This window comes from Acipenser ruthenus, chromosome 21, assembly GCF_902713425.1.
Source record: "Acipenser ruthenus chromosome 21, fAciRut3.2 maternal haplotype, whole genome shotgun sequence".
NCBI classification, from domain to species: Eukaryota; Metazoa; Chordata; class Actinopteri; order Acipenseriformes; family Acipenseridae; genus Acipenser; species Acipenser ruthenus.
In genome coordinates, this window is record NC_081209.1 from 16,321,825 (window position 1) to 16,347,275 (window position 25,451).

General features: G+C 42.3%; 1 protein-coding gene across 1 annotated transcript in view; it reads left to right on the forward strand.

Annotated features, from left to right (window-relative positions):
• Positions 1 to 6,804: 6,804 nt before the first annotated feature.
• LOC117963077 (CD276 antigen-like) overlaps positions 6,805 to 25,451 on the forward strand; it is a 76,890-nt gene continuing 58,243 nt past the window's right edge. Inside the window, exon 1 of the mRNA XM_058994869.1 lies at positions 6,805 to 7,089. The gene's annotated coding sequence lies outside the window, so the exon portion shown is untranslated. The remainder of the gene's footprint in view (positions 7,090 to 25,451) is intronic.

Here is a 25,451-nt window from a genome sequence, read left to right on the forward strand (position 1 = left end):
TTTGGAATCCTAGGACGGTATATACCAGGGGTGCACAATTCTGGTCCTGGAGGGCCGGATCCTTCCTGGCTTTTGTTCCAACAGTGTTCTAAATTACTTAATTAGATCAATAATTGGTAATAATTGGTCCAATTAAGTAATTTAGGGAAAGGTTGGAACAAAAGCCAGGAGGGACACCGGCCCTCCAGGACCGGAATTGTGCACCCCTGGTATATACTATCTATGCAACTTCCCCTTTCCAATTGTAGCGCCCCCCTCCAAAACACAGTTCGCTAGTCAACCAAGGATAACCCCCTCGGTTATCCCTATAATTAAATTGACTATCTTAAACTATCCAATTAAGTAGAATTAATGACTACGCCAATTTGAAGCTAATATAACTCCAAATAAATAACATGTTCTTTAAAAATCAAGACAGCACAGTGTGTAAAGTGAGGACAACAAGGTATAAAAACAACAAGAATTTTATTTAAATAAAATATCACAGCTTTTACCTATAGCAGCAGATTTGATAGCAGCAACCTTTAAACTATAGCAGCAGATTTTTACCCAAGAGCGATCCCATCAGACCCTAAGCACTAGGATACTTTAAACTAAATGTCACATCAACACTTCTAAATAAAAAGATAATAATTCACAGCACAATAACACTTAAATAATAGCCTTCAAAGCAAATAGTGGTTTCCACAAACACAATCCCAAACGATAAAATAACAAACCTTAAATAACACACTTAAAAAAAAACCCCACTAATAAATCAGTGATTTTCATAAAAAAAAATATAAAAAACCAGAAAACGTCATGCAACTTAAAAAAAAAAAAAAAAGTGCCTAATGCTTAAACCCTCCAATAGCCGCTATTTTAGTTAATACACTAGTTGATAAAGTGCAGGTGTGCAATCAACAGTTAACAGGCCTTTTATAACTATACATTGTAAACATACACAATTACAGTTAGGATAATCAGGACAAAGACGCTACTCTAAAAAAGTCTAAAACAACCACTAACACAGAAAACAAGTTCGTATGCAGCGCTCAAATATTACATCAAAATTCACAGGACCGTAATTACCAACTCAGAATACAAACAATGCACATTCTGTTTTGTAATCAACCCCATACAATTCACTGAAACCACTCCAACATAGAGCGGACCAAACTATTCAATATGAATAGTAGTAATTTACCATTAACTTTTAGCGCTTCAGCCAATTCACAGCGCCTCAGTACTACACTTGAAAAGTTACAATCTTTACCAAACAGTAGTTCCCCAACCCGTGCGCTCAGCTCACAAATCTCTCAAACCCGGTCGCTCTCCCACTGATTAACCCCACCTGTTTTTATACAGCTGGCCCCATTACGAATTGGCACGGCAATTACTATGGAGAACAGTAGTCTCCCTGGGGTTTAAAGGGACAGTGCAACAGTAAAAATAATAATAATAAAAAAAAACAAAATCACACAATAAAACTCGATCTTATTACATTCAAAAAAATAAACAATATATCCATTGCACATCCATTACATCTCTCCCCTGAAATTTAAAATGTGTCCACACATTTGCTCAACCAGAACAAAGCAATATTTCCATCCTTACTGATATCCTTGCAGCAACGAGGGTGTAGAAGAAAGTCTCCATTCCAATATTTCAAGAAAGTGATTGAATAGTTAAGCACTTAACAGTCCATACTTTTAGATTTGTAGTCCTGCATAGCACAAATTAAAAGACATCAGCCCTATATCGAAGGGGCATAACTCCTCTGGTAGACCTCAAGGGCCTAACATGGCTTAATCCAGATTCTGGTTGTATAACAGGGTCATCACTGACGGCTGGTCCGAAACAACTGGAGTAGAACGGGTAGCAACAGCCTCAATGTCATCAGATGCCCCAAAATCAGCAGGCGATGTTCCCTCAGAAGCAGTCTCAGAAGCATCAATAGCCTCAAGAACAGCTGACCCCATAGACGCAATAGGGGCAGGAACCTCTCCTCCAGGAATCTCACGCTTATGGGTAGCCGGTCTTCCCCCTAAAGGCTGCAATACCCCAGGAAAACACAAACCCACCCCGGGATACCCCCACAGAGATGGCTCTCCCTGGACAGAGGATGGTTCCCCTTCCACTACAGATTTAACTGGAGGAAAAAGACAGGAAGTTAATAAATTACGATAGAGCACCCTCTCATCACCTACCCCATCTTCCCTTTTAACAACATAAACAGGCAAATCTAAAATTTGACTGTTTTACGATATAGTACGGTTCTACCTCCCATCTATCCGCTAATTTACCATTCCCACGGTGGCGTTTATTTCTGACCAACACTCTCTGCCCTGGTATTAATGGGCCGCCCCGAGCTTTCTTATCAAAGTGGTGCTTCTGGGCCATAGCAGCTTGTTCTGACAGTTCCCCAGCCTTCCCATAAGCATAACACATCCTTTTATGATGCTGCTGTACCCACCCATCCACAGTCTGTCCCTCTCCAGACCATTCAAGTGTCAAATCAATAGGTAAACGAGCATATCTTCCATACATCAAGTAAAAAGGAGCAAAACCGTGGAAGCATTAACAGTATTATTGTAAGCGTGTACCATTTCCAAAACAAAGTCAGACCACCTGTACCTTTTGTCCCTCCCCAATGTGGCCAACATAAGAACATAAGAAGAACATAAGAAAGTTTACAAACGAGAGGAGGCCATTCAGCCCATCTTGCTCGTTTGGTTGTTAGTAGCTTATTGATCCCAGAATCTCATCAAGCAGCTTCTTGAAGGATCCCAGGGTGTCAGCTTCAACAACATTACTGGGGAGTTGGTTCCAGACCCTCACAATTCTCTGTGTAAAAAAGTGCCTCCTATTTTCTGTTCTGAATGCCCCTTTATCTAATCTCCATTTATGACCCCTGGTCCTTTTTTCTTTTTTCAAGTCAAAGAAGTCCCCCGGGTTGACATTGTCTATACCTTTTAGGATTTTGTATGTTTGAATCAGATCGCCGCGTAGTCTTCTTTGTTCAAGACTGAATAGATTCAATTCTTTTAGCCTGTCTGCATACGACATGCCTTTTAAACCCGGGATAATTCTGGTTGCTCTTCTTTGCACTCTTTCTAGTGCTCAACAAGGTACGATTAAAACGCTCACATTGTTCATTCCCAGCAGGATGAGAAGGTGTTGTATGCGATTTCTTTACGCCATACAGAGCACAAAGCTCCCTCATAACCTGCGATTCAAAGTTTGGACCTTGATCAGAGTGAAATTGCAAGGGGCAGCCATAATGTAATATAAAGTTCTGCCACAAGGCCCTAACCGTTGTAACTGCAGTCTGATTTCTAGTAGGTACTGCAATGGCATATCAAGTAAAATGATCAGTGATCACCAAGATATGTTCATGGCCACTAGCTGCTTTTTCTAAATTAAGGAAGTCCATAGAAACTAATTGTAGAGGTGCAGATGTAGTGATAGGCACTAATGGGGCATACTCTTGGGGAGTCTTCCGGGTGCAACACTGCTGACACTGCGCACACCACTGCTGAATATCAGCCTGCATATTAGTCCAGTAAAAGCGTGTCCTCACTAACCCCCATGTCTTCTCAGCCCCAAAATGACCAGCATGATCATGTAGTTGTTCCAATACAAAAGTCTTACAGTTAGCGGGTACCACCACTTGCTGTACTACGTCAAAGGTTCGTGGATCCTTATACTCTCGACATAATAATCCACTCCTTATGTGCAACTTGCTCCATTGCTTTAATAACTGACGACACTCCGAGGACTGATCATTTCTCTCTTGCCAGTTAGGGAACCTTCCTTTTACTTTCAATCGTAACACTGCACTCACCCCTGGGTCCTCTTGCTGAGCCTGCTTCCATCCACCGTCTGGGAAGACTTTGAGTACTGCTTCCCCCTGGACCATCTGCGTGGAAGCAACCGCCGACTCCTCTGCTGGAAGCACTTGTAAACAGGCTTGAACCACCTGTTGGGGAATACAGACCTGCGCTGGTGTATCGCTGTAATCTTGCACCTGAGGCCACCTAGACAGCGCGTCCGCATTGCTGTTTGTCTTCCCAGCTCCGTATTTAATCTCAAATTGATAGCTGGACAGTTGAGCAACCCACCGCTGCTCCAATGCTCCCAACCTGGCCATATTCAAATGTGCAAGAGGGTTATTATCAGTAAATACTACAAAGGGTGAGACAGCCAAATACTCTTTAAACTTTTCGGTAATGGCCCATTTTAGAGCCAAAAACTCAAGCTTAAATGAGCTGTAGTTAGCATCATTACGTTCCGCAGGGCATAAACTTCGACTGGCATATGCTATTACCCTCTCTTTACTTTCTTGTACCTGGGATAAAACAGCTCCCACTCCAACCTTACTGGCATCTGTATAAAGAACAAATGGTTGCCCATAATCAGCATAAGCCAATATAGGGGCTACCAATAACTGACCTTTAAGTGTCTGAAAGGCCTGCTCTTGTTCCACCTCCCACTTCCAGCTGGCAGCAGATTTCTTGAAGCCGGACCGCTTGTATTTTGACGTCACGCAAAGTAAGACATGCAAGGGAGAGGCAATCTTGGCAAAATCAAAAATGAAATGGTGGTAGTACCCAACCAGTCCAAGAAAAGATCTCAGTTCTTTTACATTGGAGTGTGCTTTCCATTCTTTGACAGCCCGTATCTTTTCAGGGTCTGGTTCAATCCCTTGTTCAGAAACCACGTGCCCCAAGTAGTTCACCTTTTCCTGCAACAGGTGACACTTGGCTGGCTTTAGCTTTAAGCCATGTTTCTTCAAACATTCGAACACCAGGTCTAAGCTGTTTAAATGGCTTTCAAAGTCAGGAGAAAAGTCAATTATATCATCCAAGTACAGTAGGAGAGTGTCGAAGTTCTGATCCCCTAGGCATCTCTCAATTAATCCCAGGCGCATTACACAGCCCAAAGGGCATGCGCTTGAATTCATACAGTCCCATGGGCGTAATAAAGGCAGTCTTAGCTTGATCATCCGGGTGCATTTTAACTTGCCAATAACCTGAAGCCAAATCCAAAGTAGAAAATATCTTAGATTTTTTCAAAGAGGCCAAAGACTCCTCAGTCCTTGGTAATGGATAGGCATCTTTACAGGTGTGAGCATTTAGCTTTCTATAATCTACACAAAACCTAATGGTGTTGTCTTTCTTCTTAACTAAAACTATTGGAGACGCCCATGGACTACGACTTTCCGTGATTACTTCAGTATCTAACATCCGAATTAACAGTTCCTTTACCTCACTATACAGCTTAGGAGGAATCTGACTGAATGGACATTAACACGCACCACCTGGTCTGTTACAAACTCAAGCTGGATCTCAGGACCCTGGCCGGTATCGATAGATTCCACTTAAAAAAGTTCTCCTAATTGAACATGGGAAGGCAAACATACTGCTACGTCACTGAGATTTAAAATCCTAACTGGCACTCGACCCTGCTCAATTTTCACTAAGCAACGTGCCACCATTACATTTCCAGGGAGAACTTCGGTTCCATTGGGTTCTAAAAGAGCCACCCCATTTCTCCCCAGTCTACAATCTATTTTGCACACCACAACCTTTTCAGACTGGGCAGGTATCTCAACTATACGCCCTGAAATTGGCTTAACCACCCCCAATTTGTCATCCTTTGTACTCGATTGTAAGCTATGCTCATAAACTCTTAGTTTGCTACCACACTTTCTCCTGAGGAGATGCAGCTGTCATTTTCTCCAAATAGCCCACCCCAAACTGGCTAAAGAAGCTATCCCGACACTCCTGAATAACATTCATCCCAAGTAGACCTGGCATGAGACCACCACAACTATCCTGGAAAAGTCTGGAAATGAGGGGAAATTGGTTCACCAATAGGTTGATTTTATGAGTAGCATCTGGCAACCCTGGGAAGAAGGAAACCAGCCAGAGGCTGCACTTAGTTGGGCGTCGCACACGGCAGTGTGCTGGACTCAGTTCTTTCTTTTCCTTTCTTATTTTTCAGTCTGAGTAGCACTACGCTGCTCAGCTGTAGCTGCCTGCACCACTGGCCGGTACAGCAGCACGCTTTGCTTGTCAAGTGTCGAGTCCGGGCTGATAAACCGCTGCATTCGAGAACCTGAAATCCCAGTGTGAGCCTGCCTTCCTTACCCGCAAACGCTACAATATCAAAGCGTCGAAACAAGAAATGTTTAGGTTATAAACTACTGGGTCGCCCATAAACCAGACATCGTATACAAATGTCCTTGTGAAATGTCTTTAACAAGGAAGGAAATCGATAAATTGATGTTGTGAAGACAGTCACAGCGGGGCGTGGCCGCCCGGTGTAACAGAACATAAATCAATGTATGATAATAGTGCTAATGAAGCCTGCTGTATGCGACACCCTGTATTAAGATATACCATATTAATACAAAGTTGATTTAATCTTCATATATTCTTATTCCTATTAAGTATTTTTCCATATCAACCCAATTGTATTAGTTTTATTGTGTTTAATCATAACTGACCACGGCATTCTTGCAAGGATTTTCTTTGTTTGCAGTTTTGCCACGATTTCCCCATGGTTATAGCCGACTATGCACTTGCCATAGTTCACCCTGGTTTGCCATGATTTTTGTAATATGATTTCGCTATTCTTTACAAAGCGTGTGTATGCTTTACCATGCTCTCTCTGTGCTTTATTGCACGTTGATATGATTTTACTATCATACACTGTTACACTATAACACCCTTTTAGTTGGCAGAGTCAAGGGTGACGTGTAAATCAATGTGTTCCTGGAGGCAGTGTTTTTATCACAGTCCCGCCGGGTGGGGAAATTCCTGCCCATATCGATGACATGTTAGACAAAGAGGGCAGGAGAGCCGCGGGGAGGGACTAGCAGTTCACGCGCTCTGCCTGCACAGAAAACGCTGCACTGTGAGGTTCTAAACTCAACGCAGAGGAACTGAAACACTCTACCCGCTGCCTGGATAGTCTACAAACTAAGAAGGAATGCACGAGTTTCACCCTGACAGGAAGACTTTGTAAAAATCATTTTTGCTTTCCCATTTTTGGAGGGCGAAGAACAGTTCAAGTACCTCTCGAGAGTAGTCTCATTAAAGGGTAGGTGATATACTTATAACAAGTTTTTTTTCTAGAGTTGTAATTATAAAAAATGAATTTGCAATGCTGTGCAATGTCAAGTACTACAGTAGAGTGTGTATTTGCTTTCCTAGCGTGAAATGCGCTTCTCTTTTGTTTGGTTCAGTCAGTATACTGTGCGTGCAGTTGCAACTGCTGGACTCGATTGTGTTATACATATAAGGTAATATGCAGAATGCAGACGCCTGAGACTAATTTAAATTAAAACTGTACGTAGGTCTCTTGTGTTAAAATATTAAGGAGACGTGATTTCGTTTGCCTGATGCGCTCGACTGCAAGACAGGTTTCTCAAACAGTGTCATGATAAACAAAGAAAGGAAGTTGGGTGTCTGCCTGTGCACAGATTCAGCTGCCCCAACCCCCCGGCCCTAGATACTGGTACAGTCCCTGAATGTACGTGGGGCAACCGGGCAGAGCCGTTTTGTTACTAGCAGTGTTAAACATTAATTGTGTCTTGTGTTCCCAACTTTGGCACACAAGTAACGATTTGATTAACTTTAAAGACCATTTGCCCATCTTTTCACTGCTGTAACTATGAAGGCAGCCCACTCCATTTCTTAGCCCTGCTATGAATTGCGAGAAAAAAAGATGCGTTTAATATCACGATACCCTGCCACAGTTGTAAATAGTGTACAATGATATTGCTAATCGTGACCTACACATCCACAGTACGCACCTGGAGCAACAAAAGTGTGATGCTGTACACAGGCTTGGACTGGTCTCTTGTTTTGACAAGTTTTTTAAAACATACATTATAAAAAACCTCAATCACAGTAAACTAACTTAAAAGGGGGAATTACAAGGTTCACATATATCCCAATTAGTAATTCTGCAAATACTGTGAGTTTCACCCTGGCACTCCGACCTGGGTTCTGACTACCTGCGTAAAAGGCAGTAAAAGCAGCATGTTTAGGTACTGTACCACTCCAGAAGTGCAAAGAAAAGCGATGGATAAGCAACTGTTAGACACAAGGTTAATCTTCAGGACCTTGGCAGCAGCTTGTCTGAATAGTTCATGCGTCTCTGGCAAGCTGCTTCCCTGCAAATTACAGCCGTCTCCTTTTAAATTGCCAGTTGTGAAGAGTGGAGTCGGAGCTCTGAAGAGGGGGATTGTGTCGCTGGCTGAATTCTGCAATCTCTTATTCCATTCATTTTACAAGAAAGTTTTGCTCTCCTGTTTCAAGCAGGAGGAGCCAGGCTCGCCAGCTGGGGGTCACGTGGTTGGTTTTCAGCTGCACTTGGATTAGATCCCTGTCACACACTTTAAAAAGAGCTCAGGTTCTGTTTGGTTCAATTTGTTTTTTTCCCAGCTTGAATGATGCAGTCACAGATTTGGAGCAGTTTTGCTTACTGTGACTGCATGCTTGTTGGAAAGTGAAGATCTGCAGCAGACTGTACTCCAAAATGAGTTTACTTTTGAGAACGTCAGTGATTTGTACAGTCTTGTGTTCGGCAGCACCGGTAGGCAAGCAGCTTGTAGCCCGTTTGCAAAGTTTGCTGCAGGGAGATGCAGCTTTTTTATATCCAGTAATACAAACCAGTGATTCTCCATAATAATGGGATTTCTACTGAAGTAATGAATGGGCATACTGCAGCGGAATGCATGTTGGATTAAAAAAAAAAAAAAAATTGCTGGGCCATGTACTGCATTTTGTTCTTCTTCTTCTTCTTCTTCTTCTTCTTATTTGTTTATTTAGCAGACTCCGTTATCCAAGGCGACTTACAGAGACGGGTGTGTGAACTATGCACCAGCTGCAGAGTCACTTACAACTACGTCTCACCCGAAAGACAGTGCACAAGGAGGTTAAGTGACTTGCTCAGGGTCACACAATGAGTCAGTGGCTGAGGTGGGATTTGAACCAGGGACCTCCTGGTTACAAGCCCTTTTCTTTAACCACTGGACCACACAGCCTCACACAGATATTTTTAATACCTTCTAGTGGCAGCTATTAAAAATGTGAACTTATACCTTGTGTAATTATCCACACTCGATCAAATTATTTGTTTGGCGTGAGGCCCAAATATGTCTAGCAAAACCGTTCCAAAATAATGAACACGAAGACGTGTGTTATTGGATTCATGTCTGCAGTTCACGTGACATTGCACAAGCAAGCTTCTTCCAATGCTGGTGCTAATGATTGTCACACAGCTAGAGTTTGTACAAAAAGATGATTACACTTGCATAAAACTTGTTGGAACAAAATCACTTAGAATACATGTAGGCTACTCCGCTGCAGTTGCTTGTCTCTGCTACAGTATTCTAATAATAAATTGAGACATTCTGTGTCACTTAAAATTCAGTAATCAGTTCACACAAGATTTAGAATAAACTGACTGTTACTTTCAGTAGAGCTGTGAATAAGGAGACAACACTTTGTATTACTGTAGCTTTTATGAGGCAGCATTATAATAAAATGAATGAGAGAGACAGGGGTACAACGCTGCTCATATGCTAGTCTAAAGATGTGAAGATTTTGTTCTCAACTTTGTTACGATGTGCACCATGGCAGACATTCCTCTTGATAAAGCAGAGCGTGTGCCCATTTGTTGTAAACACTGGACAGTTTTTTGCTTAGGGTTAGTACACATTTTATATGTTAAGATGCATTCCTAATAGTAAAATGTATGCTCTGTATTTTAGACAGCAGCTAAATCATTACCGCTTGTTTGAACTATTAAGTGAAGTTGAACTTCAGTGTTAAGCATTTAAGATGCTGTTCAGTATCCGTTATTAGCCGACATTCAGTATTAATTTTTTAACTTGTGTATTTAGTGTTTTTCACTTCTGTGAACTGTTGCCTGATTTAAAATAAATAACCAACATGTTTTGGCCTTTACTTGAACAACATATTTTGAAAGATAAAAGTACAAATGTGAAGTAATAAGTAGGAACGAAAAACGATGGCAATTACGTTTAGTGAAACGGAAAACAGTAATTTTTTTTTTATAGAAATCATTGGCTGTCCTGTTCCAAGTAGCTGTCAGGGCTGGAACAATGTTGTGGTCTTATTAACGACAGTCTGCGACTCAGATGCTCCTCTCTCTTCCTCCAGACGACTGATTTGTCTATAAGAGATGCTTGGGGGGGGGGTTTGAGTGCCATGCAATTAAACTGGACTTTGGAAAATCACTTTAATTCATGCTCCGCTATTGTAGGAGAGAACAGTGGAATAGCCTTATTTTAAAAAGCCACAAGATAAAAGCAGTCAGAGAAAGAAAACGTGGAATAGAGAAAGAACTTCTAACTAGGGAGAAAGTTACAATTGACGGGAGTTAAAACCTAATTTAAGAGCATCTTGATTATTGTGATCATATCAGAGAACACCCAAACTGTTCATGGAGATGCTGGGAACCTCAACTCTTACACCTTTGTCAAAGCTTGTGCCAATTTACAGTGGTGCAGCTTGATCTAGTCTTCATTGCCCTACAGAACCCATCGCTGTCATCTTGAACTTAAATGAGAAGACCTGCCTCAATCAATTCCATTCTGCACCTCGGGGCATGAGCATCTCTATTGCAGTCTGCTCTTAGATCAGTGCTTAAGGAAACTGTGCCAGTGGGCATGTGAGTGCCCCGCCCACGATGGCAGATGATATACACTGCAACACTGTGTGCTGCCAGGGGGACTGAAGCCATTCCAATCTACTATCTCTGTAATGTAAGAGTTTGACCTCATTACCTGTCAATGCAGTAACTGTTGACATTTTCAAAATCCTGGAGAGTCAGCGACTATTCAAAAAAGTTTCATGTTACAAACACTAGCCAGCCAAGTGGAGTTTCAACTGGCACATCAAAACATTTCAACAAAATAATAACACACAATTGCTGCAGTTTAGGCTAAAGATTCTCACTTTTGGTATCCTAGCGAGTCACCGTGATCATGTGGTGTGCAGGGTGAGTCATACAGTTAGGGCAGCACAGGTTTGTGTCCTGGCAGAACCAAGCTTTCACAGGGAGTGCTGCATTGGCCCATACTGGCCTGATGCCCTGGTGACAGGATATGCTTATGGTTTCAATAAATTACGCAAGCAGAATGTAATCTTCTGTACGAAAGTGCTTCCAGCAGGACCAAGTGCTGGACACCAGCTTGACAATACTTGTATAACCTATCATGCCAAACAAACCTAACGTTATGAATTGGAAGTGAATTATGAAATGCATTTGAATTTGAGATGTTGTTGAATCAGGATCTATCTGTCTTGTGATCTCTGCTAGTGAGTCTGTTTCCTCATTCTTCCATCTGCAGATGATTAAGCGTACATGCTAACTAGCACGTTTTAAACCTCTGTTTATGTATAAGATGCTGAGCAGTGGAAAAATGCAACCTATAACTTGCAAACCTGACTTTAGTACCTTTTTAAAGTTTGCTACAGTGTACTGTAGGAGCTTTTCTAAGCATAAAACAATTGCAGCTTTATTATCTGTTCATGTTGTTTAAGTCCTGTCTGAGGCCGCCTTTGTGATTTAATAACTTCTACCAGCCAGGAAGCTTTACGGTATGGTGCAGCTCTTAATTGCTTCCCCCTGCTCTTAACTGCTTTATTCCTGTAGTAAGTGAATTACTGTGGCTGTGGGGACGCAGTCTTTAGCTTTGCTGTTCCTGAGAATTGGAGATAGAGATAAGGAATGTAACAGTACGCAATGTGAAATGAGATTAACACAGGATTCCTGTGTTAATGTAGAATGAGCACAGCATGGAGACTGCAGGAATGGGTCGTGTTTGTAGCGTGAAGCTTGGGTGAAGGATACGTTAAGGTTGAGTGTGAGCAGGCATTGAGAGGAGCGTGTGGAGCTCTAGCATCCTAAGCTAAATTCTTGTACAGTACTTCTCTTTAGAGTGTCACTTCTGCATTCATTCTTTTTTCTCTTCATAGATTTAAAACCAAATCATGCCTGCACACTCGCACATCTACAGTATGCTCCAGCTCAAAGTAAACTCAACTGGATTTGTTCTTAATATTACAGAGAGAAATGCATGTTACATGATTTCCATTGCATGAGAGTAGATGTTAAAACTTCATGCTAATTTGAACTCGGCTCATAAACTAAGACGTAACTTTACAGTAAACTAATGTGATCCATCTGCATCTTCATCCATTTGTGTTTCTTTCCATCTGATGATGTAGCTATCCTTCTGCCTGGTGTTGATGGCTGAAGTGTAATGATGGCTCCGGGGATCAACCACAGTGCGGTCTCCCCAGCACATCAGCATGACAACCGTCTGGATTGAGCGAAGTAGGGTACATCTCTGGGGTCTTCAAGTGGGCATCTTCCACTTGTTTCGTCGACTGGCCCACGAAACCTCAAGAGGGCTCGACAGTGATTTTGGCGTTCCAGCATCACCCCCCTCCGTCCCCCACTCAGCTCAGCCCAGCTTACTTACCCGTACATCAGCGTTGCTTTTTTTCTATTGTGCTTGCGATCCCCAGTCAGAATCCTTCCGTCTCCACCACAGCCAGTTGCTGCTCCTCTCTGCTGTTTCAGATAAGTTCTTCTGGTCATGGCGCCAAGTAAACCGCCATTGGCTAAGAGCCATCTTGCATCCTGTCAAAATGTTCCTTAATGTTGCAGGTGATGAACACAAAGGACATGACAGATCCTCACCCACCCAGAGGTTTAGGTTCTGTGGTGATGGGAGAACATCATATGTTGATCTGATGAGGAAACTGATCCTGCTCTGTTCCATTGTTGATAGGTCTTGCCAGCCGATCTTGCGTTGTTCCACACTCTCCCATCTCATCCATTCTCCCTGCTTGGTCTGGGAAAAGGCCTTTACGCACCTCATCCTCTCCTCCTGCTTTTGCACCTCGTTGACTATCTGCTTCCTCCATTGAGCTGGGGTTGCCTTGTGCCATGTAAGAGGAGCTGAACTGAGACCAAGACCCCCTCTTCCATGCTGAACTTGCCCCATAATATCACCGATTCGAAGGGCAGCTTTTGAATCCTCCACAGCTTTCTTTGCCGCCCACTTTCTTCCAGTTTTCAACACAGGTGCTGCCTCCCTTACGCATTTGTTGCGTGAATCTACTGATGTCATTTCCAGTTGGACTTTGGCGCACTTAAACTCCTCGGTTAGAGCAGAGACTGGTAGCTGCAGTATTCCTTTACCATAAAGTCCCACTCTGCTGAGGGAGCATGGAACTCCCAACCATTTCCTGACGTATGAACTGATGAAAGCTTCCAGCTTCTCAAAGAAACCTCGTACACAGTCAGTGGCCACAGCAGCCTCGGCAGTAAACCAAACTGAAAGCAAAACAAAACAATATGTTATTTTCACAGATTAAAAAGGGTTCGCTTGTTTGAAATTGAACATGAGATGGGTTTGAAGATATTAGCATCGTTTGGTTCCCCAGTTGGTAGTAGCAGCATGTGGTTAATAGAGGGGATTCTATTTTGCAGGATTGGTTATGACAGGTTCTACTGTAATCCCTTTATGTCAATTCAGAATGATGTGCTTTAATATTAATTGAATATAGAAACACACATAGCTGTTATGTTTCTAAGTGTTTTCCTGTTGTAAACTCAATTTGAAACTACTGGAGCACTGTATGCTTTTTCTTCTTCTAAATGCTTTTTATAAGATAAATGTGTAGCACTGCTTTGTAATTGAATCCTTCTGAAACGCACAGAATTGATACAGATGAAGCTTGGAAGCGGTAGGAGTATTTCTGAAGGGTATCATTCTTCCAGAGCTGTTTTCTTCTGTTCCACCACATCCTCATCTGCATTGGGAATTGGAAGCATTAGCAAGCATCGAGATGAAATTTAAAATGAAATGAAAAGCCGCTCAAGGCTACATTCAAAGCCATTTAAAGTGGTGGTTTCCTTTTTGCTGTAATTGTATTGAACTGTATTGATGGTTTAGCTCCGAGTTCAGGAGCAGTTCTTTAGTTCTAGTTGTCTTCCAAAGACATATAATGTAGGCTACTGCAGATCAGTAAGCGCCATCACCATCTAGAGCACTGCTGTGTATTGTAAGCAAAGCAAAAGGAAACTTGAGTCAGATGGCAGATAACTAGATTGAGTTGGCTCTTATTTTTATAAAGACACTTTGGCAGATCTAGCCTATGTTACTTTTATTGATGACGGGGAAATAAAACTAAAGAGCAGCTCCTGAACACCTCAACACAAACTTTAAAATAAAAAAAACAAATGACACAATAATTGCAACTATCCTAAAGCTAAGGGGACAGTTTAAAAAAAAAAAAAAAAGTAGCCCAGGATATGCATTCTTAATCCTAATGTATCTGTTTCTGCACTCGTGGATATACAGTGGGTTCCATGGAAAATATTTAAGCTTTGCTATGGTAACTATCTTAACAAACTCACTGTTTTAGAAATGAAAAGTGCACACCCAAGTGTAGGCCTTGTGCTTGGAGAGTAAATGATTAGGAGCAAATAATAATAAACAGATACAAATATATATTACAGCAATTCACAGGGTATAAAGTATTCTATGAAATCATTTTGGCTTGAAAAGACTCCAGTAAGGACGGAGGTGCTGCCTGGGCATGCAGAACGCTGTGGAGCATTGGTTATATGATTCATTGGGATGAAATTGGAATACCTTTGAAATTTAATTAATTTCATCCGGCTGAGTTCTAGATGCCAGAGCTAGAACATACCTGTCTGTCTCCCTGTCTGTATGCCTGTCTCTCTGCTTCTCTGTCTGTCTGTCCCTTCTGGCCTGACTGTCTCTGCCTGTCTGTCTTTGTCCCTGTTTCTCTGCCTACCTGTCATTCTCCCTGTCTCTCTCTGCCTGCCTGTTTGTTGGTATGCTTGTCTCTGTGCCTGTCTATCTTTCTCCCTGTCTCTGTTTGTCGGTATGCCTGTCTCTTTGCCTGTCTATCATTCTCCCTGTCTCTCTCTGCCTGCCTGTTTGTCGGTATGCCTGTCTCTGTGCCTGTCTATCTTTCTCCCTGTCTCTGTCTCTGTCTGCCTGTCTCAGCCTGCCTTTCGTTCTCCCTGTCTCTCTTTGCCTGCCTGTTTGTAGGTATGCCTGTCTGTTTGCCTGTCTATCTTTCTCCCTGTCTCTCTCTCTGCTTGCCTGAGTCCATTAGGTCTGCTGCAGGGTTCCCTATGGCGGTGGAGAAGGGCACAAACAGTGCCTTTCTTTCAGTTCCTGTCCTTAAACAGCAGGACTTTGTAGTCCTCTAATGAGCAGAGGGAGGGGCTAGCAGGAGGGGTGGAAGAACTTGAGGGGGTGGGGGATTCAAATCAGATTGCAGGCTGCTGAGAGCGCTGAATATCCAAACCTGTGCTCCTCACTAAAAAACATATGGAGAGTCTTTATTACTGGTTCTTTCTGTTCTCACATCTTTTTTTTGTATTACATAAAACGAGTGACTGCATTCTCTTCATCTGTGAACATTGTTTCAGTGATAAAAAGAACACCGCTCAAAGGAATGCTAACCAATTCTTTAAAATCCCTTTCTTAGCTCTTACCTTTCTTACCTTAGCTTTATTTCCATTTTACTGCAACACATTCTCCTCTGCCATGCTGAAACACAGACGCTGTTTGTGTCTCTAACCCTGCCAGGCACAGTGTGGTGGGCTGTCAGCTGGTGTGTGTGGGTTTGTATGGACTCTCTCCAGGGCTGGGCTGGGCTGGGCTGGGTACAGTAAATTAGCACGTTGGTTTCCGGAGTGAGGCCTGGCCTCACAGCTGCACAGCGTCAGGGTCTTAGACTCTGCTGCGTCCAGGACGTGTGTTTCAAACTCCCTGTGGTGGTGGTGGTGGTGGTGGGGGGGTGGAAAGGAAAGGAAGTTGTTTTTTTAGCAGGATGTTAGGATATCCTGGCCTTCATAACATCACATGGCTCTTTATCACAAGAGATCTGATGCCGTGCTTGAAGGGTCAAAGTGCCAAAAGCCGGGAGAGCTGAGGCAAAGGGAAGAGTTGAATTAAGCCACGTGAATAATGGGAAATTAAAGCAATGAGATGGGCACACTGTTAAATAACTGCATTAACAATGCTTTCTGCTACTGTGTGCATCTGTTATTGATGCGGGAGGAGATTTCATCGTACTAGCAGGTTTGAATTGGGGGAGATATGACAGCATCCCCGTGGGAGTCTTCCTGGATTAGCGGAGTGGAGGGGGAATCCTGTAATGAAGACAAAAAATGACTCCCAATAGGGTGTAGGGCAGGAGTGCACAAATCTGGTCCTCCAGGTTTTATAGGCATCATTAAATAATGAACTGATTGGGAATTGGAAGGAGGTTCAATTGGTTCAAGTCATTTTAGGTTGAGCTGGAATAAAAACAAGGAAGGCTGCGGGCCTTGTGAGGAGCTGCCATGGGCAGCCAGGACGGCTCTCTGTGCAGGATGTTTCAGTTCTGGAGGGGTACATGGGCAGCCAGGACGTCTCTCTGTGCAGGATGTTTCAGTTTTGGAGGGGTACATGGGCAGCCAGGACGGCTCTCTACAGAATGTTTCAGTTGTTCTGGAAGGATACATGACCATTTCTCAAATTATTTCAATAATTATTTTCTAATTACAGACTTCTGCTGATAATTCTTTCTGGGAAGTTGTGTTGGGGTAGTTCCTTGTAAAAATATGTGCAGTCCTGGATACAGAAGCACCTGCCAATTGCCATCTTAATTCTAGTTGTCTCAAAAGTGGTCTGCTCCGGGGAGGAGGGGGGAGGAGGGGGGGGGGGCTCTGTGATGGCTTTGGTTGGTCTGTTTTTCGCTCTACTGTGAACGCATCGGCCCCTGAGTCGGCTGACACACAGGCACGCTGTGAGCAATGCCCCCAGAGTCGGTGTCACTCAGTTGTCTCTCTGCTAATGTGTGTCTTATGCAAAGATGATACTGTTGATTTAAAGAATCTTTATTATTTAGATCTAGAACAATATACCATGTGGTTGCATGTCGTGGTTTCATGCATGCTTCATCCACGCACGTCAATCAACTTTCCTTACCCATAACCCCGAGCCTGTTACGCAATATCCTGACATCCTTCTATCTTTCAAAAAAAACCAAATGATTTTACTTTACTTTTATATGACTAAATTACACAACATGTCTGATAAGTTTCAATACTATGGTACCATTTATATTGCAGAACTTATTTCTATAGTGTTCTTTTAACCTTCATTTCCAAGTCCATTGCCCAAGATAATGAAGTTTGCTCTTCTGGAAGCAGGTCGCTGTCTTGCAGAATCTTTTGTATGTGTCCCCTGTTTTTTAGGAGTTGTCCTATCTGGAGTTGCACGATGCACGACCTGGACGCGTCTGCTTCTTGATGACTCTGGCTGGTTCCAAGTGTCTGCCTTGCCTAACTCTCACCTTTTCTTTCTTTTTTAGAGTGGGCATTGTTTTGGCACCTCTGTCAAAGTAGTGCTTTTGTTTTTGTTTTTGTTTCTGCAGTGTTTGTTGTACCGTCTTGGTGTTTTCAGGCTGTAGTGAACTGTCTGCTGTGGGCAATCTTGTCCTTAACCTTCTGCCCATTAACATCGGTGCAGGTGATTGTAATTAAGTTCCCCTGGGTGTGTTTCTGTATGCCAATTATGCTATACAAGTCTGGATCAGATTCTTTGGCTTTCTTTTAACAAGGTTAACTGTTTGCACAGTTCTCTCTGCCAGTCCATTGGACTGTGGGTACAAAGGGCTTGAAGTGACATGTGTAAATACCCAGTTTGCTGTGAATTCTTAATTTTCTACTTGCATGCTGTGGTCCGCCAAACACATCTGCCAGCGTTTCCTTTTCAGTTTGAGCATACCTTTGCTCTGTGATGGTCAGCACTCTTGGTGCATTTGCAGTTGTTGCACCATCTTGTAGCAAAGCTGCTCCCAAACAACTCTGTTAGGCGTCTACAGTTAGTTTTACTGGCTTGTTCTGGTCAAAATATTTCAAAACTTGGTCAGACATTCTTTCAGCTTTTTTACAGCTTTGTCATGTTCTTTAGTCCAGTGCCATTTTGTAGTAGTTGTCTTAGTGGTGCTGTCATTTCAGACAGTTGTGGCAGAAGTTTAGCAAGAAGATTTGTCATACCTAGAAATCTTTGCAACTCTGTTATGTTTGTTGGCTCTGGCATGCCCACAATCGCCTTTATCTTTGTCAACAGGTTTCATCTCGTCTTTTGTGAGAATGTTTCCCAAACACATGAGTTGCTGCATCGTGATGTGGCACTTTCTCCTCTTGAATTTTAATCCCACCTCTCTAGCTCGAGCTATCACTCTCCGCAGTCTCACATTGTGCTCTACTTTGTTATTGCCCCAGATTAGCAAATCATCACTATACGTTGTGACCCTGTCAGTGCCTTCCAGTATTTCTGCATTTTCTTGAGAAAGACTTCAGGTGCACTTGATATTCCGAATGGCAGTCTTAGAAAATGGTATCTCCCGTAATGCGTGTTGAACGTTTCATACTTTTGAACTGATCTAGCTGTATTTGCCAAAATCCGTTGGAAGCATCTAAAACACTAAAGCACTTGGCTCCTGATAATTTACTACTAATTTTTTCCATCATCAGGAGTTGGTAGTGTTCTCTTTTAATTGCTTTGTTTAGTTCTTGCGGATCCAAACATATTTGTAATGACTTTTCAGGCTTTTCCACTATTATCATGGTGCTAACCCACTCGGTCGGTTTGTTTTCTTTCACAATGATGCCCAATTATGTCATTCTTTTCAGTTCTTAACTGTTTCTAAGTGCAAATGGTATTTTTCTAGGCACATGCACCATGGGAGCAGCATTCAGGTCGATTTTAATTCTGTGAGTGCCCTGTAAACCGCTTGTCTCCAAACACATCATTGTATTGTGCCAGCAACTCATTTTCCTCTTGAGCTCCATTACTCACTTCACTAGGTTGAGCTCTTCAAGCTTTTAACCCTAAAACTGTCTGTGCTTTTACATCAGCTATGAATTCAAAAGTTTTGAACGTACCTTTTATGGGCGCAGTCCTTTGTCACTCCAATGACTGGAATTAATTCTCCACTGTATGCTGTCAGTCTCACTTTTGTCTTATTTTAAGGTTATGGTTTTGAGCTCATTTTCAGGTAAGTGTCTTTCGGCAGTACATTGGCTTGTGCTCCGATATCAAGTTTAATCATGACCGGTTCTCCGTTTTATTTTTAGTCTTGCTTTCCAGTCTTTTCCAGCTCTTTCTGCATTTCCCACGGTTCCTATAAACAGTTCACTTTCGCTTTGTGTCTTCTTCCAGCTGTTTTACCATCCTATTCTTTTACCATCCTATTTTTCCTGTTTTACACATCCTTGCAAAATGATTTTTCTTGCAGTTCATGCACTCTTTTCCAAAAGCTGGGCAACTGTTTCTTGCGTGCTCGCTGCCACACCGTCCGCACTGTCTGTTTGTTGCGTGCTCGCTGCCACGCCATCCGCACTGTCTGTTTGTTGCGTGCTCGCTGCCACGCCGTCCGCACTGTCTGTTTCTTGCGTGCTCGCTGCCACACCGTCCGCACTGTCTGTTTGTTGCGTGCTCGCTGCCACACCGTCCGCACTGTCTGTTTCTTGCGTGCTCGCTGCCACGCCATCCGCACTGTCTGTTTGTTGCGTGCTCGCTGCCACACCGTCCGCACTGTCTGTTTGTTGCGTGCTCGCTGCCACACCGTCCGCACTGTCTGTTTCTTGCGTGCTCGCTGCCACGCCGTCCGCACTGTCTGTTTTTTGCGTGCTCGCTGCCACACCGTCCGCACTGTCTGTTTTTTGCGTGCTCGCTGCCACGCCATCCGCACTGTCTGTTTTTTGCGTGCTCGCTGCCACACCGTCCGCACTGTCTGTTTTTTGCGTGCTCGCTGCCACACCGTCCGCACTGTCTGTTTTTTGCGTGCTCGCTGCCACGCCATCCGCACTGTCTGTTTCTTGTGTGCTCGCTGCCACACCGTCCGCACTGTCTGTTTGTTGCGTGCTCGCTGCCACACCGTCCGCACTGTCTGTTGTCTCGGTCTACTGCTGCCACCTTGTGGTCTTTCCTTTCCTGCTGACTCCGAATCTCTCTTTTTCTTTTAATCTTTTTATTTTGTCCTTTTGTTATTTATTTAAGCATTTGCGAGCACCTTGATTCTTATTTTGGTGACTTTGTCTGCTTTGCAGATGTCCACTGCTTCTGTCTTTCTTTCAACACCAGATCACTTATCCCGCACTTATCAGCGATTCTGTCAAGTTACCAAACTTGCATGTCTTGCTTCTATTCTTCAATTCTGTTACATATTGATCAGTCGTCTTGCCTGAGCGCTGCAGACATTTGTCTCTTGGGTTATGTTCTTCCGTGGGGTGCAATATTCCTCGACTTTTACATTACGACATTCCGCCGTTCTTTTTCTTCTTCACTGTCCAAGGTGAATGTGTTGTAAATCTCTAATGCCTCTTCACCCACCACATGTAGGAAGAGTCAGGTTTACTGCTTCTCTGCCTTCTCTTCAGCTGCGGCTCCGCTAAGTATATTTGAAATCTCTATTTAAATTTCCTCCACTGTTCGGCCATGTTGCCTTCAAGGCGTAGTTTCGACAGCGGGCCCAGTTTTTTTCCATTTTCAAGAGGCGTACCTTTATTTTATTAGTTTTTTTCTGTTTTCAGGTTCTTCACTTCTGACACCATGTATTAATTGTCCTTATACAAAGCTAAGACTATTGATTAATTAAATAATCTTTATTATTTAGCTCTAGAACAATATACCATGTGGTTGCTTGTCGTGGTTTCATACATGCCTCAGCCACGCACGTCAATCAACTTCCCTTACCCATAATCCCGAGCCTGTTATGCAATATCCTGACAGTCTCCTTGGGAACATGACGCATACACACTAATCTGAAGCCTGTAAGGTTGTTAATTTAAATTTCTTACATTTATAATATCGATTCATTTAGAAAGTACAATTAAGACAAGAATGACTCATGATTTGAACTTAAACAGCATTACATTTATTGATTCCAAGTCTCAAAGCACACATGCATAAGAAAACATTAACATTAGACATGTTGAAGTGGTCACTAGCTTAAACAATAGTTAGATAGTTGGCCATATTACCTTCCCATTGGGAGTCATGTTGGGTATACCTCAGCACGATGTTCGGGGAGGAGAATGGAAGGTGTCTCAGATGCATGTCTGAGAGCTTGTGTGTACTCCCAATTTATACAGACAGATAAACAAGCTCCCGTGCTGTGCAAAAATGACTTCATGTTTACATTCTACTTTCCCTTTTCTCAGCATAATTGTTTCCACAGAACATTACTTTCATCGCACTCTTAATGCCTGTTATTCCTTTTTCTGCTGTGTCTCATGTACACTTGTCTGATATGATATGGAAACAGAGAACCAACCAAATAATACAGTTCATATATGATATGTATTAGTTTAATACTGTATTACCCCCAATGTTTACTTGTCCTGCATACTTCAACAACAAAACATGACAAACTTAAGATAAAAATAAATCTTAATTACAAAATTAAACAAATGCACACTTCTACCATTTCCTGAACGGTGTTTCACCTCCAATACTGTTAAGCCCAGGACACACGGCCTGGTGCGATCAATAGCGACATGGTTTTTCAGTCGCATCGGACAGTGTGTCATGCATCGCGATCCGATTTTATAGGATTGGACAATTTTAGCCGGCGTAGAGTTTAAAGATCTTTATTTTGTGATGTGATTCCCTCGCATCGGCAGTGTTTATACCCATTCGCAAGTCACAAAGTCAGCAACCAATGAGTTCACCGCGTTCATATCTATAATATATATATATATATATATATTATTTATGTCTGTCATATACGGTTTTCACGATCACGTTGCCTTCTAGCCAAAATTGTAGCTATTAGTACTGCCGTAGGCTTATGTTTTCACCTATTGATTCTTCCCATCGCCGCTGTATTTTTTGCATCTAGGGCAATGTCAAACATTAGAAAAAAAAGCACAAATCATGCTTCCCTTCGTGAGATTTCTTCGGGCAGTGTGTGATGCCCGCTTGCAAAGATTTTTGCATTGAGATGCGACGATTGAGATGAGTGTGTTCCCGGCTTTAGCGAGTATCCTATCCAAACGCACATTTTCACTGCAGGATTACTCGCACTGATACCCACACACTACTCTGTCTAACATTCAAATATATAGTTACCGTTTTGGTTTGGATGAACCTTTTGGTTTTTCTGACCTGCACATTTAAATAAACGAAAAAAAAACCCACTGTACTCTTTCAAGTGTGCAGCAAACAGAAAAAAAATGCTGATTGTTGTTTTTTGCTGTTTGAACATAATATTGTAAAGGCAAGATAACTTTTTAGTAGTTTTCTGTGACTATTCAACAGCAATTCAATTATTTGTCAACAAGTTTTCTAAGAGGGAAAAACCAGGTGCTTTTTAACTAGCTGCAAGAAATAAATAATCCTGTGATGAATAAATATTGTTGTTTTCATTGTATAATGCCCCCTTTTCCACATGTATTTTATTTGAAGTGTTTATTCAAGTTAGTTATATTACATTATGAAAATGTAATATTATGTGCCACTTTTATTGCAAAGACACGACAATGCAGGAATTGTTTAAAAATGCGTTGTCTTTTTTATATTTGTACCTGAAATACACACAATTTCTTTTAACCAGAACTACTGGCATCCTTTGTTTTTGTTAATTTGCGAGGGCAAAGGCCTTTCTTAGTGTTGCATGTAATGGCTGTGATAATTTTTTGCAACATTGTAAGTAACTGTCTGAACATGAAAATGCCATGCCTGTCCCAGCACTATAAAATAGTAAGGGAAATTACTGACTTCTGACTTTCACAACCATACCTTTCCAGAAATCAACATGCAAGCCATGTTGCAGCAAATAAAACAGCAAACATTAGAGAATAGGCTGCTGGATGTAGGGACAGTGAGAGAGCTACAGATTGCAGGCATTTCTGTCCCCCCTGTATTCCAGTGACCACTTCCTCTGTATCATTAGTCATGTTGCATGTTGTAAGGAAAGCTGCATTATACTTAATTTGGATGTATCTGGATTCATTTGGAGGTATCTGGCTGGTGTTGAGTGAATGGCTGGGGTGTTTCTAAGCCTTGTGACCTCACCTCTACACACTAATTAGAGGGGAGTGAATATTCATGGGGCAGCCAGCCTGCTGCCCTCTGTGACTCCTCCCTGTGCCACCACCTCCAGCTCTCCTACTGTCTACTGTGAATATTCATGGAGCAGCCAGCCTGCTGCCCTCTGTGACTCCTCCCTGTGCCACCACCTCCAGCTCTCCTACTGTCTACTGTGAATATTCATGGGGCAGCCAGCCTGCTGCCCTCTGTGATTCCTCCCTGTGCCACCACCTTCAGCTCTCCTACTGTCTACTGTGAATATTCATGGGGCAGCCAGCCTGCTGCCCTCTGTGATTCCTCCCTGTGCCACCACCTCCAGCTCTCCTACTGTCTACTGTGAATATTCATGGAGCAGCCAGCCTGCTGCCCTCTGTGACTCCTCCCTGTGCCACCACCTCCAGCTCTCCTACTGTCTACTGTGAATATTCATGGGGCAGCCAGCGTGCTGCGTTCTGTGACTCCCTGTACCACCACCTCCCGCTTTCCTACTGTCTACTCAGACCCAATTACAAGCTAATTCAGCCAGGTGAGAGTAAGGAATCTAGGGAGGATAATAGTTTACATATTTAACTGTTTTCCAAGTAGTGAACGTCTCAGACTTTCCTAACCACTGTCAAAGATATGCATGTCAAATATAGAGGCCAGCTGTAGTGTTTATACAGCAGGCTGTGTGCTGTGCAAGGTTATTGAATGTCTTTTTTTATGCATGCAGAAATGTTGCATCATTATAAAGTGACAGCTCTTTAATGGAGGGCTTCTCATGATGGCTTTTTTGATTGGTTACAAACATTCCCAATACGTTAACGTTTTAAACATGCTTATTTCCTAAAGTTTAGCCGTGTAGGAAATTCTACACCCCCATTGCGAGGGTTCAGAACTGCATGTGAAGAGGGAGGGTCTGAGTCTTAAAGAGAACAATGGTGTTAATGAGGACTCTGCCTTTAAGCTGAAAGGGTTTTTTTTTATGAGACACAAAAGCTAATTTCCCACCAGGGGATATAAAAAAACACAGGCAGCAGTTTCCCTCAATCTGGTGCACTTAAGTTGTTGTGCTATATCACCGGACAAAGGATGTTAATGTTGGCAGAAAAATATACAGGATAACATATAATCTTTTCAAAAGAGCTACTTGTTTTTATTATTATTTTTTATTATTACTATCAGACTATAGTATATACTAACTAGACTGTGATATTGATTTGATACATCCATCTAAAATGTATTTGTATCTAACTTCACATTACAATGAGCTATACAGTTTATTCTTTATTTAACTATACATTAAAAATCTATTATAGGGAGCAGTGTAAGTACAAGGCGATTTCCACCCACTCAAGGTCAGAGTGGCCAGTAAGCCCACTCATGACAAAAGCCACTTGTGGGCCGCCTCTCTGCCCTGTGGTGGAGTGGTTATTCCCTTGTATTGTACACCACACATACAGGTCTACCTAAATCGAGGTAAATTTACATATTTTTTGTGGGTAGGTTATGGAATAAAATTAGGATTTCACTGACATTTCGCAGACCTGTTTAAACATTAAATAAACCTAAGTAGACAGTATTTCAGAGCACTGTAAACACCTAAAAATAGTGGTACTTGCTTCCTTACTAAAACAGAGTGCTGTCATTTGTTAAAGGCAAGCATGCAACATCTCCCAACAGTTGCTGCCTACATTCTCTGTCTGGTGTGGACTTGCCCATACATTGAGACTGCACGTCTGCATCCACTGAATTGGTTTGAAGCGTAAGGCAAAGCTTTGCCAAGTTATACAGATGTGGAAATCGATTAGAAACAGTCCCAAAACTCGGTTACCCAAGGGCATCTGGCATACTTTAATAAAGGCAATATATGCAGCATGTTCCTTGTCATGTTATCCAATCATTTATTTTATTAGTACCGAGTGAAAACAAAGAAAACGTGCGTATTCGGGTCTAAAATTCTAACTGAGTTAAAAAAGTAAGCAGCAGTTTGTTTGAAGCGAGGTGGCTGTTCTAGATCGTACCTGTAGTACTGATTTAACTTGGCTACAACTGACAGGAATACTTTTAGTCTGCACTGACTTTCCAGTTTGTTTTCTGAAAGCTGTTTATTTTACGTTCTGTTCAGCAGCCTCTGTAGTATCCTTTCGTTGTAATGATTCTGAAGCTAAATAGTGTTCGGTCGTATTTTCTCCAAATACATATTACATTTACCTCCATCTGCATGTACAGTTTCTTTGGGAAATATCTTGACACGATCATCAGTCGAAATATACTTTGCTTTTTTTGCTTTGTCATCCATTTC